The sequence below is a fragment of the Trachurus japonicus genome, chromosome 7, assembly GCF_045865225.1.
Source record: "Trachurus japonicus isolate A0001 chromosome 7, Traja_1.0".
Taxonomy (NCBI): Eukaryota; Metazoa; Chordata; class Actinopteri; order Carangiformes; family Carangidae; genus Trachurus; species Trachurus japonicus.
The window spans coordinates 33,166,735-33,176,638 of NC_140913.1; positions in this window are offsets into that span (position 1 = coordinate 33,166,735).

Sequence of the window (9,904 nt, forward strand, 5' to 3'; positions counted from 1 at the left end):
TATTATTGCACACTTTCATCTTGATAAGCTTTCCGTTTCCGTGTGATTTCATTTCAGGGGGGGTTGCATGCAGCTCAGCGTCGCTTATCGTCGCAATTTTGGAAAGAGGATCCCGGTTAGCGAACGTCGCGAGTGTCTCCGCTGTGGCAGGTGAAGCTGGTAAGAAGATGGTGGTGATGATTATCTGGGGGTCTATGGTTACAGCACATTTACTTTACCCCCCTCACCCCACCCCCCCTCCTCCCCTCCAAACCTGGCTGTGCTCACACAGCTTTTTGTCTATCTATAATCTATGAGAGTGGAGCCATCACCTCACTTAGAGCACAAACACCCTGTGGTCATGTGACACCATCCATCACCGTGGCGCTGGGTCGTTGTTGTTGTTGTTGTTGTTGCTGCTGTTGATCGCAACGTTTCCCTCCCCCGGTTCAGTGGCGTCATGCAAAAGTTTGAGCCCCCCCTCCCCAATTTAAAACGTCTGTTAATGTTGAACAGTAACTATGCAGGGGGGCCAAACCTTTGCTGAGGGCCCTTTTTCCTTTTCTGTCAGTTTGAACATGGAAAAGATGAAAACAAAAGAGAAAATGATGTTGTTTAAAATGTAAAAGGGAGTGTTTCATGTTTAACTTTATGTCTTTTGGAGATCATTTCATCGTCCACTTGATGAACTGTTCACATTAAAAGGGAGAATTCAACATTTTTTGGCAAGTTGGCTACGAAGGCTCATGGGATTTCTTGGTTTCCCTCATCAAACTCATCAAATACACAATCCAACAACTCCACAACGCTCTGGTGGACAAGTTGTGACCTGCACATTCACCACGCTATGAGATAATAACACAACGTTACCAGACAGAGTTGTTTTAGAGGGAAATACAGAGACTGCTTGATGAAAAACTGTTCCTGAAGGCAACGCGCATCAGCGGTTTTGCATGAATTTCCCTCTAAAACTAGTAATGTGCAGGTCACAACTTGTCCACCAGAGCGTTGTGGAGTTGTTGGATTGTGTATTTGATGAGTTTGATGAGGGAAACCAAGAAATCCCATGAGCCTCCATAGCATAGCTTTGAGCAGCTCACGGCTCTGCTCCGCCGTTCTAAAAATAGCTTGCACCGACAATTAAAGGTAACGAACCTACTGCTATGACTATAGGGATTATGGCAATGGGCCAATTTGCCAAAATGTTGAACTATCCCTTTAACAGACAATTTGAAACCAGAGGGGGGGACAAACTTTTTGCATCGCTAGCCGAGGCCCCGGTCGGACGCTGTGGGAGCTGCCGACTCCTCTCAGGCTGAATGAAGACGGTGATTTTAGAGTTTGGCTCAGATTTTGCACACAATTGAATATTGTGCAGTTCTGTCATTATCCTGCTAGAAATCTGCCAGCTCGTGTGCATCATGTGCAGTTTCACTGACACCTAACAACAACAACGTCTCTAAGTGACTGCCTGAGTGTGTGTGTGTTTGTGTGTTTGTGTGTTTGTGTGCTGCTGCTGCTGCTGCTGCTGCTGTAGTATCTACAGACGTGCATGTAAATCTCCATCAGGAGTCACACAGTCTGAGCCGAGGCCGACCCTGAGGAATATGACGGAGCTTCTCCCAGGTAACACCTCGCTCCACGCCTTCGCTCCGGGCAACAACAGCAACAACAAAAACAACAACACAACACACAACTCCAGACGAGCAGAGTGTTTTTTTGACGAGCAGCACGTGCAGCTTCATCCTGTTTCATCCAATATCTGCAGAATAAAAAGCCTAAAACATGACGGATGGAGCGTGGACCATCTGGACGGAGCGGAGCCACCGCTCTCTATTTGTGTCTGTTTAACAACAACAACAACAGCAGCAGCAGCAGAGACGTTATTGATTCTCACCATTTACCACCACAACCTCCTGAAAGCAGACACACAAACCCGTATGTAAAAGCTGACACGGCTCACTTCATGACCAGATAACAAAGAGTGATGCCCCCCACCCCCCCACCCCCACTGCTGCCTCTCACCCCCGCCGCCTGTGGATTAACAGAACAGAATAAAACAGATATAGCGTTGTGGTTGTATATCACAAGCAACTCAATGGTATTTTTCATGCTGCATTCACGTGAAATTGGGCAGACAGCAGACGGACGACAGCCGCTGCACGTAACGGCATAAATGTATTTGTTTATTTCGGGCATGTTAATTAAATCATCATCATCACACTTCATCTTAGTTCAAATAATACAATACACATGGCCGAAAGGGAAAGCGGGAGAAGCAAAAGCTTATCTAGTCCCGCCCCCATTACCCACAGAATAATTATCTTCATCATAATCTTTTCTTTTTCTTTTTCTTATGACAATTTGACATAACATGTTGCAACAGTAGGTAGTATACAGAGCTGAAGTCTATCTTAAACAAGCTTCTATGTAAACAAGTGGTCCGTCAGTACGAGGCAACATGTTGTCATGGCGATGTGGTATTGGCTACCTGACCCACGTTTTACCGGCTTTCTCTGGACTTCTGTGACTAAAAATGACATCTGGTTTGTTAGCGACGGCCGTCTGCCCGACTGCAGGTGAATGCAGCATCAGTATAACGCTCCATTCCTCCTCACTGCGTTACCGCGGTGACTTTTCACAGACGCCACCTCGACCTGAGCCGACAGCTCCGTCTGGTGTCTCCGCTGAGTTTCCGTGGTTTCCTACCGTCACGCTGCCACTGAACGTAAAAAAAAACATGGCGACACCACATGGCAGCCAGCACCGAGCTTACCCGCTCCATGGAGATATGAATGATATGAACGGCTAATTCAGAGCTGAAAGGAACACTTCAGTTTGTTGATGGGGGGATAATGAAAAACAGACTTTTCAATTTTCGTGAATAGATAACAGGAGAAGTTACACAATGTCCCTTTAAAGTGTGTTTGCATCAACAAAGACGACATTCTGAGCTTCATTTATGGATTTGTTTAAAAAAAAAAAAAGGAGAGAGAGTGAAATCCATTTTGTTCCTCATAAATTGTTGAGGTTTTCCCCGGCGTGCACCCCCGCTCCCTAATTGCTGTAGCTTCCTGCTTCCACACTGATACAGAGTCGCACCTGCACTGATGATGACTGTCAGGTAAACTTTCCCCATATAGAAGAATTTCTCCGCTGAAGCGTCTATCTGATTTCCCTTTCAGCACCCGGGAATGACACCGCCTGCTAAAAGGCTGGCACAATACGCTCCCACACACACACACACACACGACGCTGTCACCAAAGACAACTCAGGAAAAGGGGGGGGGGAGACGGAGAAAAGAAGAAGAAGAAGAAGAAGAAGAGAAGAAGCCGAGTGTGTTTTGAGAGTTTGAAACAAAATAGCTGGTGCAGCATTTCCCCCCCGTTTCCGTCTGAAATCCTTGACACCAGAGGATTTACAGTGAAGTGAAGTGAAGTGAGGTGGGTGCTGTATGGAACGAGGGTGGGTGGGGGTCCACGCTGCTACACTCATGCTGACAGGGATCCTCCCCTGTAGCGCCTGCTCCTCTTTTTTTTTTTCTTTTTTTTTTTCCATTAGTTCCTTACTCAGTCTCTTGCCCTCCAGACCCGCAGAGTGAGGAAGATTTAAGTGGCCAGTCAAGTGAAATCCCCAAGGTTTGGCAGGTGTGAGGTCTGGCTTCATTATCTACAGACACCTCTGTCCAATTATGAGCCTCGCTCCCTCTGTGACGATGATGATGCCGCCCTGTGTGTGTGTGTGTGTAGGTGTGTGTCTGTGTCTGTAGGTGTGTGTGTGTGTGTGTGTGTGTGTGTGTAGGTGTGTGTGTGTGTGCAGGGCATGAATACACCAGCCTCATTGTTATCTGTCTAACTATCAAGATTTCCCTCCTCCATCACGACATCATTGACAACTTCACACAGACACACAATAAGAAATTCACACTTGATATACTAGGGGTTGCAAAGCAAAGGGGCGGAAAATTTCCAAGTAATATTTCCAGAAACTTTCCATGGGAGGTTAAGCTGGGGAATTTTGGAAATATTCCACATTGGAAGCTTTCCATGGGAATTATTAGACAGACAGACAGACAGACAGACAGACAGACAGACAGACAGACAGACAGACAGACAGACAGACAGACAGACAGACAGACAGACAGATAGATAGATAGATAGATAGATAGATAGATAGATAGATAGATAGATAGATAGATAGACAGATAGATAGATAGATAGATAGACAGACAGATAGATAGATAGATAGATAGACAGATAGATAGATAGATAGATAGATAGATAGATAGATAGATAGATAGATAGATAGATAGATAGGACAGACAGACAGACAGACAGACATGCAGCAGTGTGCTGTGTGCATGTGGTTGAGGAATAGCATAGATATTCAAGTGTACTTGTATTAAATCTGGTTGTTTTAGCCAAGATTACCCAACTATATTTAAGTTCCCCGTTAAAGGCCAACCTTCAATTTTGTAAATTTGTAAATAGTCTGTAGGTGTGTGTGTGTGTGTGTGTGTGTGTGTGTGTGTGTGTGTGTGTGTGTGTGTGTGTGTGTGTGTGTGTGTGTGTGTGTGTGTGTGCAGGGCATGAATACACCAGCCTCATTGTTATCTGTCTAACTATCAAGATTTCCCTCCTCCATCACGACATCATTGACAACTTCACACAGACAGACACACAAAATAAGCAATTCACACTTCATACTAGGGGTTGCAAAGCAACAAGTAATATTTCCGGTAAATTTCCAGACAATATTCCAAATTGGAAACTTTCCATGGGAATTATTAGATAGATAGATAGATAGATAGATAGATAGATAGATAGATAGATAGATAGATAGATAGATAGATAGATAGATAGATAGATAGATAGATAGATAGATAGATAGATAGATAGATAGATAGATAGATAGATAGATAAAAAAACATAAAACACACAAGGCATTTAGCATCCACAGCCTTACTCAGCATTAAGTGCAATTAAAAACTGTTCTTTAATGTGTTTGTAGTGGCTTTAATTGTCCTGTATCTCCTGCCAGAGGGGAGTAGTTCAAACAGACAGTGACCAGGATGTGTTGTGTCTTTACATTATGGGAATTAACTGGAAATTGGGGGTAATTTAAACAAACTGTATCATGTAAATATTTTGTTTTGTAGGAATAGCATATAGATATTCAAGTGTACTTGCATTAAATCTGGTTGTTTTAGCCAAGATTATGCTACAATATATTTTCCCCAACTATATTTAAGTTCCCTGTTAAAGGCCAACCTTCAATTTTGTACATTTCGGGTTTTATTCCCGTTGATTCCCATGGAAAGTTTCCAACTCCAAAAATTTCCGGAATTTTGCAACCCTACTTCATACACACACACACACACACACACACACACACTGGGATGTGGGTGCATGGCCTGGTTTCCTTGCTGCTCTACTTGGGGGAGCAGAGAGGAGAAGCAACACCTGAAACCTACTTGTGCAGCGATGTTAATGGTCGGCTCGCGGCCGGCCATAATTAGGACTCGCTATGAAGACAAAAAAAAAACTAAAAGAGCGCCACAATAAATTACACCACAACTATCTAGCCCGCCCGCCGCGGTCAAAGAGTCTCCCTGGTTTTGATGCATCTCCGCCGCTTCTCCATTTTGCTGACCCACTGGTTCCAAAATGTCAGCCACTACAAACTGGAGCAGCGGCTGGCTGCCTCGTAAGCTGCTTCAGTTCACTTCCTTCCCTCCTTTCCTCTCTGTTCCTCTCCTTTCCTTTCCTGCCTCTCGCCTGATTTTGGACACCCCCTGCTGACACGACAGCAAAATACAAGACACCCACCGGGAGGAAGAGGAAGAGGAGGACTCTGCTTTCATACAAATGTGGTTTTGTTTTGTTTTTAATTGGCAGACGAGGAAATCTCCATCGTTTGTCACATCCACTCTTTTTACACCCAAGCAATAACTTCTCTCTTAATATACAACATTTAATACCACCTTAAATTAAAAAAAAAAAAGTCACAATCACAGTTTTTGTCTTCATTTACATCCCTCTCCTCCTCCTCCTCCTCCTCCTCCTCCTCCTCTTGCGGCCTGCTATTGTCTGTGGAGCCACATGTAGCCTCTAGTCTCTGTTAGCCTGCACTCATCTGCTGCAGCCCCGATCATCTGCATCAGTTGGCAGATACAAAGAGCATCGCGCTGATTTGCGTGTGAGCATGTGCACCTTTTATGTGTAGCACGGCTGCACTTGCTTGCGTGTGCAAGTCTCTGTGAGTGTGTGGTGTGGTGTAGTGTAGTGTAGTGTTGTGTGCATGCATTTGTGTTACACTGCCTTTTTTTATATGATAAAGTGGGAGTGTTGGAGGCATCTGATGGTTCCCAGACTTTGGCTCCGTTTTTATCTGATGCTGCGATGGCAGCTGTTGACCAAAGGAATTCATACATGTGTGTATAATTTGTCTTATGGCTCAAAACAAACACGGGACTGGGGACTTTTTTTTTTCTTTTTTTCTTTTTCTTTTTACCCATTCAGTTTGACATGACACAAACAGAAGGTCACTGTGTGTGTGTGTGTGTGTGTGTGTGTGTGTGTGTGTGTGTCTGTCTGTGTGTGTGTCTGTTTGGTTTCTGTGCTGCTTGATTATAATTTTAGGTACATCCAAAAATAGAAACGACCACGAATCTAAAAACATGTTACGCCAGATATAAATATATATGCACACACATATATATAAACAAATATATATATCAGGATACAAATTGGACGAATGTTTGGATGAACCACGTTGCAGCTCAGCTTTGAACTCACCATTTGTATTTGTTTCCTCTTAATGATGATGATGATGATGATGATGATGATGATGATGATAATCTCAGGACTGGCAGCGGCGAATGAGCCTCCCCTGAATCACAAAGGGAGAAAACAAAAAAATGACATGAATTAATAATGAGCAAAAATTACTCAAACTCTACACACCACCACCACCACCATCACCACGACGACCTGCAGCAGCCGCCGCCACCGCCACGGCAACCGCAGCAGCAGCAGCAGCAGCAGCAGCAGCAGCACGGTGAGCGGCTGGGCCCTAAGGTGACAAAGCTGGATAAATATTTCATGTCTAAATAGGATTCGGGGGGCAAGAGAAGGGAAGGGGGAAGTTCCTGAGCTTTGCTGCCTTTGACGATCTCTCCTAGATCTGTTTTCTGCAGCACATGGTGGAAGCGTTAAGCTAAAAAGAGACTTGGACTCGTCGTTCTGCAGCTTCTGGTCTCAGGACTCGGGGATCAGATTTACAGCTGCTGCGTCCTCCTTCCTTCCTTCCTTCCTTCCTTCCTTCCTTCCTTCCTTCCTTCGTTCCTTCCTCCCCGTGCTGTGAAAGACGGTTGTGTGTGTTGTGTGTTGTTTGGCTGCCCTCAGGTGGAAGCCTGCTATAATTGCTGTTGACAACCTACAAGTCATTGTGCAATTAAAGCATCTGCCGCTCCTGTGTGGCAGCGGGCCGTGATGCCTTGTGACAGCTCGTAGCCATTAAGCAACTGTAAGCAGCTGGCGTGCCTCGGTGGGGGAAAATAATGTGACAGAGGCAACTCCCCCCTATTGTTGCCCTTGTCTCATTGGGGAAAAGAGGGACATTACATCACTCAGCGAATACTCGGGCGTCTCCATGAATGGAGAGAGAGAGGGGGAGAAGGGGGGGAAAGGGCCACGTCTACAAATTAGAGCTGGCACAGATGGACGTCCAGAGTCTGAAGTCTCTGAAGTCTCCGAGTCCAACTACTGAAGGGACGAGGGGGGACTGTAGTATGTAGAGTATTGATATGATTGGAAATTAGATCTTTAACAATTAGTCTTCTCATTAGTCTGAATATTAATTGGCCACACTAGAGATGATCAATACTCCGGCTTTTTTTAAAAAAAACTGTGCAGATGTGCGTTGATGTCTGAGATAATAGAATATACTAGAGAATGCATCTCCTGAAGGAAATACGGGTGAATGCTGAAAGCTGAATGAGCTGAATAAATTGTTAAAACAATGCTGAATTAAGTGGAGAAACTGCTGAAGCAATCTTGAAGAGATGAAAACAATATCTGAAGAGTATGAAATGGTTTTGTTGAAGATCAGTATGAAGAGATTGAAAGGGTAAAGTAAAGTCTACGCAGATTTATTCAAAACTGACAGTTTGAAAACATTTTTGAACCATTACTAAGATAGATGAAACAATATGTGAAGAGTAAAAGTAGAATAATATAGTTACAATCAGTTAAAGGGAAGAATAAATAAGAATAACTACATCATATCTGAAGGTTAAAAGTAGAACATGTAACAGTAGAAATGTTTTTTTTTTAAAGTTTGAGGAAAATGTAGAAATCCTGCATATTTATAGTTTAACAGTTGAAGGGTTGAAACCTGAAATATGTGAGAAAAGAGAAAATATTTCTGATTGGAAATTAGATCTTTAACAATTAGTCTTCTCATTAGTCTGAATATTAATTGGCCACACTAGAGATGATCAATACTTGAGGCAAAAAAATAAAATTCAGAAGCTCCGGCTTTTTTTTTTTTTAAATGTGCAGATGTGCATTGATTTCTGAGATAATAGAATATAATATTGATTAATATTTACTTCAATAGAGTCAATAGCATAAGCAACAACAACAACCGTACAGACAGCGGACTGAAGGTCTTCATTAGATCGTTGCTGAACACAACACATCTCATTAAGTCACATGCTCCAGGGTTTCTTCTTGCTCATTTGAGCCTGTAGCTTTATTTAATGCAAATCTGAGATGTTTATGTTGTAATTATGTGTATTAATGACATTTAACAGAACATAAGATAATAGAATTAACATCTAAAAAAGGAAACCGAGACTATACAGATAGCCTATGTAAAGTGTCATCATGACATTCATCCGTCACTGTTTTGACACATGACAGAATATCTAAGAGACTTTTACTCATTGAATCAAAGTGACATTTGCAGCTTCACTGGAAGTGACAACACACTTGTCTCATAAATAAGAGCTGATAAAAAAGTGACCAGTGAGTTCAGTCACAACAAGACGACAGAAAACTAAATAAAAACCACACATTTACAATTCTTTTGATAGTAAAAATGAAGCCTGGATCAAAGTAGAGAGAGAGAGACTCTGACGACATAGTAAGTCTTTTTTTAATTACCACATATCTGAGTCATTTGTGTGTCTCATGTAAATGTGCTCTTTTGATGTACATTTAACTGTAACTGAGTTTGCAGGGGGTGTGGTGCCAGGGATTTATGTGCATATGATTTGCACGCCTTTCGGTCAGATCTAATTATTTATTTAATTATCATCATCATCATCTCTCTTTTCCATGTCAACATTTTCAGAATTCCAGAAAATAATGCCAAATAAATAAATAAATAAAAGGGAGCAACATGACAGCAGCAGTTAGGAGAGCAGAGAGTGGATCTGTGTGGACAATCCTGACAATATCAAACTCAAGAGACGATGGTAATCAACTAGTCACATTCATGTGGGCTGGGCAGGCCATGAAGGGCTGTGTGTGTCTGTGTCTGTGTGTGGGTGTGCATGTGCATGTGCCACAGTGTGTATATGTGTGTGTGCATGTGCGTGCACGTACCTCCTCATGTCTGACTCCAGGATTTGCTGTTTCAGCAGGGAAGGAATCAGTCCTGTGCCTTTGCCATGCAGGAAAGTCGGCGTAAGGAAATTCCTGAGCTTCACAGTGGCAATCAGGCAGTTAAGGAGCTGCCACTGGAAATGGAGCTGCGTGTCACTCACTTTCATGGCTTATTCACACCAGCAGCAGCAACAGCAACACAACTGCTCCAACATCACACACACACAGAGAGAGAGAGAGAGAGAGAGAGAGAGAGAGAGAGAGAGAGAGAGAGAGAGAGAGAGAGAGAATACATAAAATAAATAAAGTA